The sequence below is a fragment of the Carassius auratus genome, unplaced genomic scaffold (genome assembly GCF_003368295.1).
Source record: "Carassius auratus strain Wakin unplaced genomic scaffold, ASM336829v1 scaf_tig00024341, whole genome shotgun sequence".
NCBI classification, from domain to species: Eukaryota; Metazoa; Chordata; class Actinopteri; order Cypriniformes; family Cyprinidae; genus Carassius; species Carassius auratus.
Window position 1 is genome coordinate 1 of NW_020525337.1, and position 14,243 is coordinate 14,243.

The window sequence follows — 14,243 nt, forward strand, 5'->3', positions numbered from 1 at the left end:
AGCTCTTTTGCTATTCTGAAAAGGGCCGTCCAAACCGATATTCCAGGAAATATCGGTTGGAATATCGGTTGTCAAAGAATGAAATTCACCTATTTTCCTGAAGATGTGTGTGATGTCTCATGCAGGGCCTTACAGAGCAGAAGCATTCCTGTATATTTGCAAAGGTTTTCCCCCATATAAATCTAGCTATTATAGCTGTGTAAATGTTTGTGTAACCTAACTAAAGAATTATATAGGTTAAATCAGCAGCTCATTTATTAGCATTCGTTGCGTCTGGCTGCATGCATTATTAACAGTGTTGTGTGTGTGTTGTTTTGTTGTTGTTTTTGCAGTGCACTGTGCGGGCAGCCTCGGTTCTGCATGATAAACTATTCAAGACTCTACTTCTGAGCCCCATGCGCTTTTTCGACACAACACCGCTGGGACGCATTCTCAACCGGTTCTCCAGGGACATGGATGAGGGTGAGCAACCTCTCTTTATCTCTTTTCACAAATCCTTTCACATGCAGGATGACGGGGAAGCGTTTTGATGTCTCTGTTCTTCCTCTGTGTGTAGTTGACGTGCGTCTGGCGATGCAAGCCGAAATGCTGCTCCAGAATGTGACATTAGTGCTGTTCTGTCTGGGCATGGTGGGCGCTGTCTTCCCCTGGTTCCTGTTCTCCATCATTCCTTTAGGACTGTTCCTCTTCATCGTCAACCGCATCTCCAGGTTCGGTCTTACAGATTTTATTGGGTCAAACACTTGAGCTGTGTCACTGTAAAAAGTACAAGTAGAACCAAATATATGGGTCAGGCTGATTAATCAACAAATATGTGGGTTCAATATCTGCTAGAAACATTATAGACATTATGGATAATAAACATTATCTCTATATTCTCTATGAATAATATGATTGCATTGTTTTACAATGTTTTTCTTATGTATTAACCAAATTTAACAAAAAAATCGAAGTATATTTTTAAATGTAAATATAAATTCAAATAAATATTAATAATCGAAATATTTAAATTAGTTATTATGTGTGTATGTGTAAAGTTAATAAGTTAAGTTTATATATATATATATATATATATATATACACACAAACACACACACACAGTTAATATAGACTGCAATTGTTTTTAATAAAACAACTATTGAAGAATGTTTTTATTGATTGACCTGATTTCAGTTTTCTACCTTTAAATTTAATGTTTACTGAAAAAAAATTATTGCCATTTGTTTGTAATTGCAAAGAATTTCTAGAACAATTTTGTAATATTATAAATAATTTTAAATAAGCAATTATAATATAAATTATTATTATTATTATTATTATTAGTATTATTATTATTATTATTAAATATGTCTGAAAAGACAACAGAACCACCATTATTCATGCATTTTCATAGTATTTGTCTTTTTTGCGCTTGGGCTCTTTTTAACAAAAGTATGATTTATTAACATTATTCACAAGCAATGCATTTTTCATATATGCACTTATATGCACTGAAATCAGCCTGAGTTCTCATCAGTACTGGCCTGGCTCTGTCTGACACCGCTGACTTGTGACAGACCCCATAAAGCCCCGTATAAATCAGTTCAGAAGCCAGAAATGACTGCAGCTCGGCCAGGAAGATCCCCTCAGTCTCACTGTTATTGAGCCACTAACCGTCACATCACAGACAGCTCTGTGAGCCGCACAGATAAGCAGATGAGATGAGCCAGAGCTTTGATCAAAACTCAGCCGTATATCGCCGCTCGTATTCTCAGACTGGCTGACTTTTTGTCAGGGCCTGGAAAATATATATAAATATACTTTTCCGGTTGTCCTTTTTACCCAAAGGGTTCTCATTCGTGAGCTGAAGCGCCTGGAGAACATCAGCCAATCCCCTTTCACCTCTCATATCACCAGCAGTCTGCAAGGCCTGTCCACGATCTATGCTTACGGCAGGGGGGCTGACTTCATACACAGGTAATATTCACACTACAGGATGCCCTCCATGACTTTTCTCTGAAACAAACACTGAAGTGAAACTTTACTTGAGGTCTTTATATAAAACTGGCCTCAGAAAGTTTTGCACAAACTTCAAACAGTGCATGGATGCCACACTCACAAATGGCATTGCATCAAGAAAATCATGGAAAATGACAAACCTAGTGGCTTTTCAAGAAAGCATTTCACAAATAGAGCAATAAGCCTCAAAGAAGCCATGGATTTATAACAGTTTAGGGGCGTTGTTAGGTACGATGTGAAGCGGGGTTGCCTTTAAAACCCCTTATTATTAGCTAGTTATAAATTTACTAATAAACCACGGCTTTCACAGGGTTTATTGCTTTTAAAACATGGTTATTCCACATACGTAGTAAGGTAAAACAGAGCAAATACAGTATAATGATATTAATAAAAAAAGTATTCTTCCACCAAACAATGTTAGTTCCTCGGAATCAGCTGTGGTTTGCAACAAAGTGGTTGCCAAGCAACAAACAAACCAAATGTAAATGTAAACAAACGTGAACATGGGCTTAGCCAATCAGAATCCATGACGGAATTCTCAGTTTTATGAATAAAAATCCTTAATAATGAAATAAATTTTTTATTCAATTCAATTCAATCATATTTTAACAAATTTAAGCATCTTGTATTTATATATTTAGATACAAGATGCTTATAAACTTAAAAAAAAAAGTACTTTGGTTAAATATTGGATATATCCACCAGGAATCAAGCCCTGCTGGACACAAACCAAGCGTGTCACTATCTGTTCAGCTGTGCTATGCGCTGGCTGGCTGTGCGTCTGGACCTCATCAGCATTTCTCTCATCACCACCGTCGCGCTCCTCAATCGTCTTCATGCACGGCCGCATTCCTCCCGCTTACGCCGGTCTGGCCATCTCCTACGCCGTACAGGTGCGCCACTCTCACACAATGTCTATATGACTGCGGACGCTTGTCAGGAAGTACTGTTACTGTGCCGTTATTAATTCGCATTGCTTACTTATTGCTCAGTTGTTATTTACTCCGTTTCTTTCCCTTCCCACATCCAGCTAACCGGCCTGTTTCAGTTCACCGTGAGGCTGCTTTCTGAAACCGAAGCCCGTTTTACATCAGTGGAGCGGGATCAACCATTACATAAAGGTAGAAGCTTCTGTGACACATGTGCGCTGGGTTGTGTCAATGGCAAATAGAAAGGGACGGACCGTTTGGTTATTCAGTGACACAGCGGCACAAAGAGACATCAGCTCTTTACTTTGCACAGGTGGCTGAGCCCAGCGGGTCAGCGCTGCATAGTTGAGCCTGCTTACATCAACGCTCAGCAGGCTTCATGGCACCGTTTATTGCCCAACAGAGCATCTAGTGAATGACACAGCTTGTTTCAGGAGGCTCTTATCAAAGCAGAACAGTACAGCTGTCTTTAGCTCCCACTCAAGTGGCAGAGAGCATTTTACAGTGATTAATGAAGCCAATAATGCTCTGACTGAGTTCTGAAGGACAAAGTATCCAACTTATCTAGCAATGCAAAAGAACATTGTTTCTGTGAGACTACAAAATGTATTAGCTGCTATAGGTGAATACTAGAAGAATAAAGAAGTACAGTAAACCATTTGATCAATCTTGCTCAATTTATAAATCATATACCATACTGAACACAGCTGAAAATAGTCTACAGGCTTGTCTTGCATTATGATAATTTAGATAGGTGACCACTTTTTTCTTCAGTAGAACAGTAAAGAAGATTTTAAGCTGAAACTGTGGGCCCTTGGTGATTCATAAAATGCAATTTTTGAGAATAAAAAAGTGTATTATCTTTATTAAATTAACACTTTGGCTCCTGATGATGTACTGAGGTCTTAAGAAGAGAAACGATCAGTATGTGCAAGAAACTGAACATTATTTGCAGTATTATTACCTGAAATCCAGAGCTTCAGACAAACAGTTCGGTGGGATGTCTGGTTCACAAACAAATCATTAATTTGGTTCTTTTTGAGGAACTGCTTGAAACCTGTTTACTAAAATCACACTCTGGAGAAGCTACGCAGAATGAGCCTGCTGGTGTTGTTAAAAGAGTTTAATAACATAGGACAAGTTTGCGATATCAAGCAGCATAACGGACTATTTTGTACATGCCTCACATGTTCAAGTTACTAATGCCTGCAGCTGCTCTTACGTTAAAAATAATGCGGATAATCATTATTCACTCAGAACCTGGAAAGCGAAGGTCCTCGAAAGATCTGTGCCTCCTCGCTCCTGCTTCAAACTGGCCAGAAGAAGGACGAATCAACCTTCCAGAATGTGGAAATGCGATATCGGGATGAACCTTCCTCTGGTTCTGAAGAATCTCTCCTTTAGTGTTGCTTCCAGAAGAGACCATTGGGATAGTTGGCAGAACAGGTTCAGGTACACCTGTCTACAAGGCTTCTTTATCTATAAGAAGTCGTTGTGTTCATCTCTACTGTGGGTCGTATTACTGGCGTGACACAGGTTGGTTGTTTCTTCAGGGAAATCTTCACTGGGCGTCGCACTCTTCAGATTGGTGGAGCTCAGCCGGGGATCAATCATCATTGATGGTGTCGACATCGCTCACATCGGTCTGGAGGATTTGAGGAGCAAGCTGTCAGTCATCCCCCAAGAGCCGGTTTCTTTTCATTGGCACTGTCAGGTACGGTCCACGTCACTTTACTAAGACAAGCCATGTGTTATCCTTCCTGGAAGTCACAATGATGCAATGCATTTCACTTACACAGTCACATACAAGTGCGTTCAAGTGAAACAGAATAAATGTACAAACTAAGCATTTTAATCCATCTGGGATTGATCGGATTTGTGAAAAGTGGGCAGTTTTGGATCAGTAAGATTTTTAATGTTTTTTTTGTTTGTTTGTTTTTAAGAAGTCTCTCAGATGCTCAACTAAGCTGCACTTATTTAATCAAAAAAAAAAAAATCTATATATTTGAAACATAATTTATTTCCAGTAATGTAAACCACACACTAAAAAATACTGGGTTGTTTTCAACCCAACTTTGGGGTCAAATATGGACTAGCCGTTGGGTTAAAATTTTACATAACATTTTAACCCAAAATTAGCTTTGTCCAAATTTGACCCAAAGTTGGGTTGCAATAACCAGCAATTAAGAAGCAAAGCGTAGTTTTCGCTGCTTAATATTTGTTTGGAAACTTTGATATTTTTAACAGGATTCTTTGATTAGATAAAATATATATATATATATATATATATATATATAAAATATAGACATTCTTTGTGAATAATATACATGACTGTTCAAAAGTTTATCTATAATTTTTAATGTTTTTTATGTATAAGTTTTTACTCAGCAAGGATAATATTAATTGGTTGGAAGTGATAGTAAAGAGTTATACTGTTACAAAAGATTTCTATTTTTTAAAAAATGTTGTTCGTTTGCACTTCTTATTCATCAAAGAATCTTTGAAAAAAGCATCACAGTTTCCAAAGAAATCACAACTGTTCTCAACACTGATAAAATAAATCAGCATATCCGAATGATTTCGGAAGGTAGAACAAACATTTGTTTCGCCTTAAAGATAACTTCTTAATGAAGCATGTGCAGAAAGACTAGGGTCGGTTTATGCTAACTAAGTTGCTTATAAATCCAACAGATCAAATCTGGATCCCTGGGATCAATATACAGATGCACAGATCTGGGAAGCACTGGAGAAACACACATTAAGGACATGGTGAGTGAGTCTGACTCAGTATTACCATTTTAAAATTGGCTTTGGTGTACCTGTGCCTGAGAGCTTGTCACGTGCTGATTTATTTTCAGGTAAGCCAGCTTCCTAATTCACTGCATTCAGAGGTGACGGATAACGGAGAGAACTTCTCTGTTGGAGAGAGACAGCTGCTGTGTGTGGCCAGAGCTCTTCTCAGACACAGCAAGGTAACGGTTGAGATCAGATACGCTTCTCAAACCATTGTTCTGGCAAAAGTGTTAAGTGTGTTATTTGCATTCTTGGTTGTTTTCTCCTGCTGTTGTGAAGCGCTGTTGAAGCTCAGCTGTTGTAAAATGGTGAAACATTGCCACCACCTTGGCAGACAGTGTATAACTATTGAAAAATCACAAGTATTAGCTTTCTTTCCAAGGTCTTCTCTCGCGGATAATGTAAACATTTGGCCCACCATCTGTAATGATATGAGAACGGGACATTATGTAACGGATTACGTAAAGCACAGGAGTTACGTCAGAATCATTGATAAATGATTCCTCTGTTCTCAGCATTTTGTCTCCCAAGGACCCACATTGTGCACAAGAATATTAACAGGCTACCAATCCTAGCTTTGTTTTTTAAAAATCTATGGTTTCTGTAAAATGTGTCACTAAAAATAAACCAATAATTGTGCGTGATTTTTTTTTTTTTTGGTTTATGCATTTTAGCAGACGCTTTGAAAAGCGACTTACATTGCATTCAATCCATCATTTTTTCCTAACATGTGTTCCTTGGGATTTGAACCCCCAACCTTGCGCTTGCTAATGCAATGCTATACAACTTGAGCTACAGGAACAATTTAAAATATTACAGATATTTTACTCATAGATTCTACTCTTATTTAGAGCATGGCGTAACTAGAGTAATGTGTATTAATTATTAATAATATGGGGTTGTTTGTTTGAAATAACTTGACTTTATAGCATGCACATATATCAAGCTTTTTCCTGGTTCTTAAAACAAGGAATTAAATGAAATAAGAAATATTTGAGAGGTCATTTAGAGGCCCCTGGTCGAGAGCCATCAATTTAGACAACTTAAAAATCTATACTGAATAATTTGTGTGTTTACTTGATTTTTTGAAAAATGACTAGACAAGCCATTCAGTTTATCAGTTTCAGCTTGACATATGTCAACACACACACACACACACACACACAAAAGAGCATGCTTTAAAAAACATTACAGTGCTGGAGAAATGACTGGCCATTGAACAGATTTTGATGAAGATGATCATGATCCTAGGTTTGTGCTGGATGTAATCTTGTGATGTGTGTTTCAGATCCTGCTGTTAGACGAGGCAACAGCTGCTATTGACAGCGAGACCGATCGCCTCATCCAGGACACCATTCGCACCTCGTTCAGTGGTTGCAGTACTCTAGTGATCGCCCATCGCCTCAACACTGTGCTCAACTGTGACCGCATCATGGTCCTGGACCAGGGACAGGTGGGTCTCCTTCTAATGATACTGTGACCCCAAAGACTGAAAACACTCCTATAGTGTCTTATCATTCTAAATAAATACATTGATTAACCGTAAGATTAAGCTTACATCTAATAGGATTAGAAAAAAACCTTACAAAGGTAAAAATGTCCTTAGAAATTGATTTAAAGGGATAGTTCACCCAAAATGAATCTACTCACCCTCAAGCCATCCTAGGTGTATGACATTCTACTTCTTTTAGACGAATACAATCAGAGTTATATTAATTAATATCCAGGCAAATCCATGCTTTATATGGGAGTCGATGGGTAGCCCAAAATTTGAAGTCCAAAAAATTGCACCCATCCATTATGAAAGAAGTCCACACGGCTCTAGGAGGATAATAAAGGTATTCTGAAGCGAAGATATGCATTTGTGTAAGAAAAAATATCCATATTTACAACTTTATACACCTTAAGTACCAGCAAAAAACACACTTGTCTAGTTATCGATATATAGACATCCTTCATCCTTTGACATTTTTGTCAGTATGGCTCACCCATATGCTTTAAGTTTCAGTGCATAGACAAAAACAAAACAAAAACAAACATAAAACCAAGTGACATTTATAAGAAAAAGCTCAAGCATCCACAAAAAGACCCATGGATATAACATTCAAAATCAAGATATTTGAAGCCAAAGTCATTGTTCAGGTTTCATAATTTAATGTCATAAGCAAACTCAAAGGTTAAGTCTGTAGAAATCTCACAGAGCATATTAAATCGTACGTGTCAGATTAGATGTGAATGTGAAAACATAATTCTATAAATGCAGTGTACGGTATATACATAGAGAGAGCTGTCAAATTAACATTAACACATTTAATTAAAATGACATGCTAATGCATTTACTGGATGTGTTCTTTCTATATCTCAGACTCAGAGCAGTAAATCATAAAGTCTCACTTGTTTAGAGATTGCACTTGGTTTGATATTCTGTAACAGTATGGACTGCATGTACACTAATATGTCAAAGTCATGCTGATGTGACATCTTCTCATCTTTGAAATAGATTTTGGAGTTTGACACCCCTTCAAAGCTGCTGGCCAATGAAAACTCACATTTTCGTGGCATGATGCTGGCAGCAGAAGAAACACTTAGTCACACTGAAGAAGTAAGCACTCAGCAGCACATCCAGAGATCCTGAGAAGATTGAAATCCTTGACGCTGCTCAAACTGAGATTGTCCGTTAGTTTGTTACTTTAACACAACGATCATATTGTTATTAGCACACAGAGAGATTCTGAGTTTATATAGTGGAAGATGTCAGGAAGAAGAGCTTTCCGATGGGAATGATCCCATTGATGGCACTTTATTTGTGTTTGGTGGCTGAATTTTGCACACTGATAATCTATTTGTTTTAGCATTTATTTGCTTTGTAAAAGTATTCAAGATATGTATCGACCGTAAGGTAACCGACTGATTTGCCTTATTTGTATCTGAAGTTTTCAAACCAAAAGATGATGTTCAGATCAGTCACAGATATCAATCATTCCTGAAATCAGCACATTTTGTGAATTATTTTTATTAGACTTATTTTGCATTATCTACTTGTGCTTTTGCTGTTATGTATACTGTGTAAGTTTTGTGCCTCTGCTGATATATATATGGCAGATATCTGTCAAAAGCATTGTGCAGATAGTGTTTTAGTGCCGAAAATATGCAATGTGAATGCTATGCAATAATTCAATTTTTTTTTTTTTTTACTTGCATTGATTGTCATTATGCTGCATGTGTTGAATATATCCTGGGAATCCAAGAAAGACTTTAATTTATGTTTAAAATCAAGGTAGTTTTAATGCACATGGAAAGGCTGGGACGAATTGAATGGTAAATATCTTATTCGTTCTTGAGGAGTGACTGTCCTGCTTCATATCAAGATTTCACTTTATGATCTCTTCAGAAATGGATGACTTGGTTGTTTTTATTTTCCAGGATGGAAAATGCACAGTGAAAATGTATGTACCTGAAACATGCAAGGCCTTTAAGGGTCTATTTATATTTTTGTATAACTATATATGGCACACTGTGCAGTATCTGTTTAGATGTTTATCTTGGAAATTGGTTCAAAAGCTTAAAAACTGTTTGCTAATCATTAAGAGTTGCCTTGTTCTTTATGATTCAGAGATTTTGGTTTTGGGGTTGTTTCACGAACACTTGTTTTATGATTGTTATAAAAAATGCTTTATTGAATAAAGATTATATTTATACATTTAACCAGGGGTGGTTCTAGGGTGAGTGGAGATCCGGCGCTTAGCCCAGAAAAATCCATGTATGTGACTTTTTATTTTAAGAAATCAGAAAGATTTACCTTGTTTAAAATATACAAAAACAATAAAAACAAAAACAAATTTAAAACATTTTATTTAAAGTATTGAGGAAAATACATTTGCTTTTTGCAAACAAAAATTAAGAATTGCAAAACAAATGAAACAGCGCGAAAGCAATGATTTTGCAATACATAATTTCCATGGTCATATCTATTAATTTATTTGCAACACTGCTTTTATTTTGCGTGTCAGTCTAGTTTGAGCTTGCAATTTGTCTCTCTTTGTGGCACTGTTTTGACGTGGGGGCGGAGTCAATGGACGGGGGCGTGTACAACATGCCTCCATGGAAGTGACGTCATCGGCCCGAGACGCAGCTCACTGATCCAGGTCCTGTCATGATGAGCAGAGACTTTCGAGTGGATCGTTTATTTTTATTCAGTGGCATTAAAACATTCATGTTTTCGTTTTATTTACTTTATTAACAAATGTATGTGCGTTAGCAGCGTTTGCTCAAGTTAAAGAAGTTGTTAACATGAACATCTGCTGTTTATTTCTCTCGATGTGCACACTTTAATAGCATTATGTGTATTGGGATCTCAAATCGAGTCAGGTCGGGAGTTTTTTTTTTTTTTTTTTTTTTTTTTTTTTTTTTTTTTTTTTTGCCTTTATTTCAACAACATTACAACCAAACAAGGTACATGAACATATTTTCAAAAAAATAACCACAATTATTCAGCCTTGGTTGAGCATAACCAAACTTATAACCACAAACACATCAAAAAAATAAATAAATAAGAAATAAAAGAAAAATACCAAAAAAAAAAAAAAAAAAAAAAAAAAAAAAAAAAAAAAAAACAATAATACAAATTGGGCTTTTAAATTAAATTATATAATTCCAACATAGAGGTCAGTTTAAGGGCTTTTTTATTCTTAACAAATTTTAAGGATTTATATAAAAGTTTTAGCTCATTACACCAATGAATAAAGTTGGGTTTAGATTTAAACCATCTGCATTTGTGAATAAAAAACCTCCCAAAACAAATAAGAGAATTGAGAAAAAATTCTAACTCTTTGTTTTCATGAAAAATACCAAACCTAACTACCTTCACATTGAATGGTGAAAATTCAACATCTTTGGAACATAACCAATTTTGCATCTCACTCCAAAAGAAGTGAACTGAATCACACCAAAAAAAACATGCTCTAGAGTTTCAATACTTTTTTCACAAAAAACACAATCATTTGTATCAAAATTAAATTTTAACCTTAAAAATTCTTGGTAGGGTAAATCTCATTTATAATCTTGAAGCACACCTCTTTAACTTTTGGAGGGAGGGGGTAAGACAAATAGTTTTTTCTAATTTTTTTAACTTCATTCCTATCAAAATCTTTAAGCACATATTCTCGTCTAATTGGGTTTGGATATAAAACCTGTGAAATCAACTTTCTAGTAACTCTATTAGAGCATTTTTTATTACAGAAATCATGACCTTCTAAGGAAAGCTGCCTCAATTCTGGGGAAACTTTGGAGTTCACAATATCTTCTTTAACAATGACTCTTAAAGCAACTGGAATGGCTCTAATAATTCGATTGTAAATATTAATGGTACATTGCAGTCGGAATTTCTCACAAAACTCTCTATGTAATAACAAATTCCCATTATCATCCAAAAAATGGGCAACAGCCCAAATCCCTTTGGATTTCCATTCCTCAAAAAAAACGGATTTTCTACCAAATTTTATATATCTATTATTCCAAACTGGAGTGTTATGAGGCGTAAAATTATGCTTAAACAATAATTTCCAATAAAGCAGGACTTGCTGATGGAAGTCGGAAAGTTTTAGTGGTAAAGAGGTACACTCAAAATCACAACGTAAAAGGAAATTAATTCCACCCAATTTTTTTAAAAATTGCACTTGGGACAATATACCAAAAGGATTGATGATTACATATGAAGGATTTTAACCATTTTAATTTCAATACACCATTCATGACGTCAAAATCAATCGCATTTACTCCACCATCTTCATACTTTTTAATCATGTCATCCTTTCTTATGTACTGACATTTATTCCTCCAAATAAATTTAAAATTCATCTTATTTATTGCTTTAATCATTTTTGTTGAAATGGGCATGGAAAAGGCTGGGTAGATGAGTCTAGACAAACTATCCATTTTGGACAAAAGAACTCTTCCAAAGATTGTAAGATCCCTTTGCAGCCATCTATTCAATATCAATTTACACTTCTCTATGTTATTCCATACATTTTTATTCTCCATTGTTACTTTCTCTCTAGAGATAACAATCCCTAAATATTTTACTTCCTCCTTTATTTGAATATTAAATAATGATTGCAAAGGAAACTCATGTAAAGTTAACATTTCACATTTCTTTAAATTCAAATACAGCCCAGAAGCCTTAGAAAACATATTAACCAAATGTAAAGCTAAAGGAATTTGTTGTTCATTTTTTAAAAACAACGTTGTGTCGTCTGCAAATTGGCTTATTATAATTTGTCTATCCAACACTGATAACCCTTCAATACCATTATTTTTAATCAATATCGATAGCAACTCTGCTACTATAATAAACAATAATGGGGAACTACTACAACCTTGACGAATTCCCCTTTTAATAGGGAATCGTGTGCAAGTTCTATGTCTTAGAGCTACCGAACTATTAATATCAATATATAACATTTCAATTAAATTTATAAATCTTCTTCCAAAACCAAAGTGCTTCAGAGTTTTCAAAATAAATGGATGCTCTATCGCATCAAATGCTTTAAAGAAATCTAAAAAAATAAGAAATCCACTTCCCTGAACCACCTCACTATAGTCAAGTAAGTCTAAAACCAATCTAACATTGTTATGAATTGACCTTCCTTCTAAAAAGCCTGACTGTGTCTCACTAATTATGGTAGAAATACCTTTTTTCAGTCTAGCAGCAATAGCCCCAGAAAAAATCTTATAATCCGTATTGAGTAAAGAAATAGGCCTCAAATTATCTAAAACTCTTTTATCTTTGCCAGCTTTAGGAATAAGTGTAATTAATCCTTGCTTCATACTTTCTATCAACTCTTTCTTTTCAATAGCTTCTGCTAGGGCATTAAATAATAAAATCCTTAAATCCTTCCAAAAAAATTTAAAAAAATTATTAGTGAGCCCATCAGTCCCTGGAGATTTATTTAAAGGCAACTTCATAACAACTGAATCCAATTCTTCAACTCTAAGATCCGAATCACATAACTTTTTAAAAGAGTTATCAATGTGTGGAATATTGTTTCTAATTTTAGCAAAAAAGAGATCCGAGTCATCTGAAGAAAAATCAGAAGAATATAAATTAGAATAAAACAGAAACACTTCTTTTTCAATTCTTGTTAAATCTTTGCATTCTTCATTTCGGATCATTAAACTATCAATGGAGTTTCTTTGTTGTCTATTTTTTTCCAAATTACTAAAATATGAAGAGTTCTTTTCTCCATCCTCAATCCACCTGGCACGTGACCTTACAAAGGCCCCTTGTGCCCTCTCCAGATAAAGATGATCTAATTTATTTTGCAGCTCCATCAGCCTATTTTTTTCCTCATTATTTAACACAGGATTAAAACAGCACAAACTTATTTCACGAATTAGGTTATTTTCAAAAATCTTTTTTTCTTTATATATTTTCTTAGAAAATTGTATGGAGAATTCTCTAATTTTAAATTTTAAGTCAGGTCGGGAGTTCGTAGCGGGTTCGCGAATCATTTGAGTCAGTTCGGGAGTTCGGAGCGCGATCGCGAATCATTTGAGTCAATTTGGGGATCGCGAATCATTTGAATCAGTTCGGGAGTTCGGAGCGGGATCGCGAATCATTTGAGTCAATTTGGGGATCGCGAATCATTTGAATAAGTTCGGGAGTTTGTAGCGGGATCGCGAATCATTTGAGTCAGTTTGGGGATCGCAAATCATTTGAAGCAGTTCGGGAGTTCGTAGCGGGATCGCGAATCATTTGAGTCATCTGACTCTAGTTTGGGAGTTGGAGCGGGATCGCGAATCATTTGTGTCAGTTCGAGTTCGGGAGTTGGGATCGCGAATCATTTGAGTCAGTATGGGGATCGCAAATCATTTGAAGCAGTTCGGAAGTTCGTAGCGGGATCGCGAATCATTTGTGTCAGTTCGAGTTCAGGAGTTGGGATCGCGAATCATTTGAGTCAGTATGGGGATCGCAAATCATTTGAAGCAGTTCGGAAGTTCGTAGCGGGATCGCGAATCATTTGAGTCATCTGACTCTAGTTTAGGAGTTGGAGCGGGATCGCGAATCATTTGAGTCATCTGACTCTAGTAAAGGAGTTGGAGCGGGATCGCGAATCATTTGAGTCATCTGACTCTAGTTTAGGAGTTGGAGCGGGATCGCGAATCATTTGAGTCAGTTTGAGGATCGCGAATCATTTGAATCAGCTCGGGAGTTCGTAGCGGGATCGCAAATCATTTGAGTCAGTTTGGGGATCGCAAATCATTTGAAGCAGTTCGGGAGTTCGTAGCGGGATCGCGAATAATTTGAGTCATCTGACTCTAGTTTGGAAGTTGGAGCGGGATCGCGAATCATTTGAGTCAGTTCGGGAGTTCGTAGCGGTTTTGCGAATCATTTGAGTCAAATTCAAGATATGGACCCTTCGTGCCAAAAGGTTTCTTTCTTGTCTATAGAACCTTTTTAGCATAAAAGGTTCTTTGGAGTTGAGTAAAGAACCCTATGGTTCTATATAGAACCCCAATGATCCC

The 14,243-nt window shown here is 36.1% G+C and overlaps 1 pseudogene; it reads left to right on the forward strand.

The window, feature by feature from the left end:
* Positions 1-293: 293 nt before the first annotated feature.
* Positions 294-9,425, forward strand: LOC113078132 (multidrug resistance-associated protein 5-like; annotated as a pseudogene).
* Positions 9,426-14,243: the final 4,818 nt, after the last annotated feature.